The following is a 2,428-nucleotide window of genomic DNA, read 5'->3' as shown; positions in this document are numbered from 1 at the left end:
AAACAATGCGCCGCGCAACACAGCAAGCGTTCGGTCTGCAACCCAAAGCCTTAACGTACCGTAACGTTTACTGCGCGTGCGTCAATAGGTGAAGTGCTCAACAAAAGAATAAAGTTCGGGTAATTCTAAAGCGCTTCCTAAAGTTTCACAGCTGTACATAACGTATAAAAAGAGATATCCGTGGAAAAGAAATAGAAGAAAAATCAGAACAAAATTGGCGCATGGGCCTCCGAGGCTAGCAACTGCTTTCTATGTTGCTAGATGATTATTGATTAAAACAAAATAGGATATAGTACACAACGTGCAAAAATTTTATTTCGTTAATTTTGAGATATTTTAGTCTATATTTACTATGTTTTCTAAGCGCGCAAAAAGACGACCACGCCCCCACAACTCTCCAAAACCTGGGTAATCCTTATATACATATAGTAGGCTTAATTCTGCCGCTACTTAAACCTTTCGTTCATTAGAGTAACTGCCAGTATACGGCATAGGCAGGTAGAGGGGAGGGTCCTAGAGGTCAGGACCCCTCCTCTTTAACGACACGCCCACCGCAGCAAAATCTTGTTTGTTGTGTTATTAGAGTTAATGTACCTTAAAGTTCTGATGGATGGTTAATTCGTTCAATTCTAAACTTATATAATTATCTTTAATATGCTAGAAAATTAACCACAATACAGATTGAAGTGAGTTTACTGGTTCCGTAGGTCCTATATATATATATATGTGTGTGTGTGTGTGTGTGTGTGTGTGTGTGTGTGTGTGTGTGTGTGTGTGTGTGTGTGTGTGTGTGTGTGTGTGTGTGTGTGTGTGTATAGACATTTAGCTGCTATGGGGCGTGGCTAATTAACACTAAACCCCTCTGTTTCACAATTCTGTATTTGCGCCTAGACCTGCATACACGGTCACTAGAACTCGGTGAGTTCTTGTTCGAGGGTGCGTGCAGTCTGCTTTTCCCTACGAGGCAGTAGACAGACTGAAGGTAGGGCATTTGCCATTGATTCAAACGACAGATTCTCAATCCTCCGATCAAGAAACTGCTCAATGATTGTACTTCCTCGATAAGAGATGCATGTCGATATATTGACTCTCTGCATGCTGATGTATATATGTTTACAACAACAGATCGACTCATTGCCAGTTCTTCCTAACGTTTTCTACATGCCTCTCATAGAGCTAGTTGACACAAGGTCGACCAAACGTAGAAGACCTACTATACCACACAAGTCCTATAGCTTGCACGTCGACGTGCGTTCAGTGTAAATTATCCTTTCGTACCACGTTTTGCTAACGAATGTAAATTGATCTACTCCTTCGGTGCAACTAAATTTCAACGCGCAGATTGACTATCTACTTATATGTTGGTCTGCAACAAGACAAGGCAGGTTGCAGTGCGGTCACTATATACATGCATGTAATGGGAAAAGAAAGTAAATAGCCAATCTCTCTTTTCCGACTATCCATTGGAGAAGGCATGCGTGTATATTGGTGCACGAGCAAATACGAGTCCGCGTGAGCTTAATTGACCAATCATCAAAACTGCATTAGCAGAGAGCCAATAGCAACATGCCCTCCTATCAACAGTTAAATCGTAGATGTCCAAATATCATAGTCATGCATGCAAGCGTGTAGCAATTTGATCGGAGCATCGAGAGTCGGCGGTCTCCTTTGAGTCGAATGCAAATGTATCCAACACATTCATGCATGACGGCAAACGAGGTACAAAAGTTGGCCAACTCGAATCTCAGCTATTTTTATTATTAACAATCCCCTAGAACACAACTCGACAGTTCCGTATAACACAACTCCTTACATCTCCCCTCTCTAGATCTCGAGCAATAGTTTGCTAAATATAGTTTAAAGTTATTAGTTTAGTGGTTCTCATTGATTTCCTTTTCTTCTTCCAAGCCATCTTGGACATTCCGGTCCTTAACTTCGACAAGGACGGATTCTCTCAAGATTGACAAAGAATGGTTCTGTATTCGGTCGATTAGACAATCGCGCCAGCAATGTATTTCCGCGAACTTTCAAAACGTCGTACGGTCCCCGGAAAGGTCTCTCGAGTTTCCGATACTTACCTTGTTGCTTGGCTTATGGCATAAATATAAAGACCTTGTCTCCAACTTTGTATTTCCTACCTTGCTTACATCTCTTATCATGTTGTCCTCTATAGCGTTCCTGTGGCTGTTGATGTTTGTTCTTGCCGTCTCCCAGGCTGATGCCAGCTCTACTCTTAGTTGCGTGATATAGTCGTCTAGCTGTAGATCTTGGGCAGTCGGAGGTAAGGTGAGAGCGGTTTCTGTCAGCGAACGAGCCTCTCTCCCATACAGGAGTTTGAAAGAGGATGTTGCTGACGACGAATGAGGCCTTATTCTATACTCAAACAGCAAGTACTCTAAGTAGATATCCCTCTGGTATCCGTGACTAC

This window comes from Corticium candelabrum, chromosome 5 (genome assembly GCF_963422355.1).
Source record: "Corticium candelabrum chromosome 5, ooCorCand1.1, whole genome shotgun sequence".
In the NCBI taxonomy this organism is placed as follows: domain Eukaryota; kingdom Metazoa; phylum Porifera; class Homoscleromorpha; order Homosclerophorida; family Plakinidae; genus Corticium; species Corticium candelabrum.
This window is presented reverse-complemented; position numbering follows the sequence as displayed.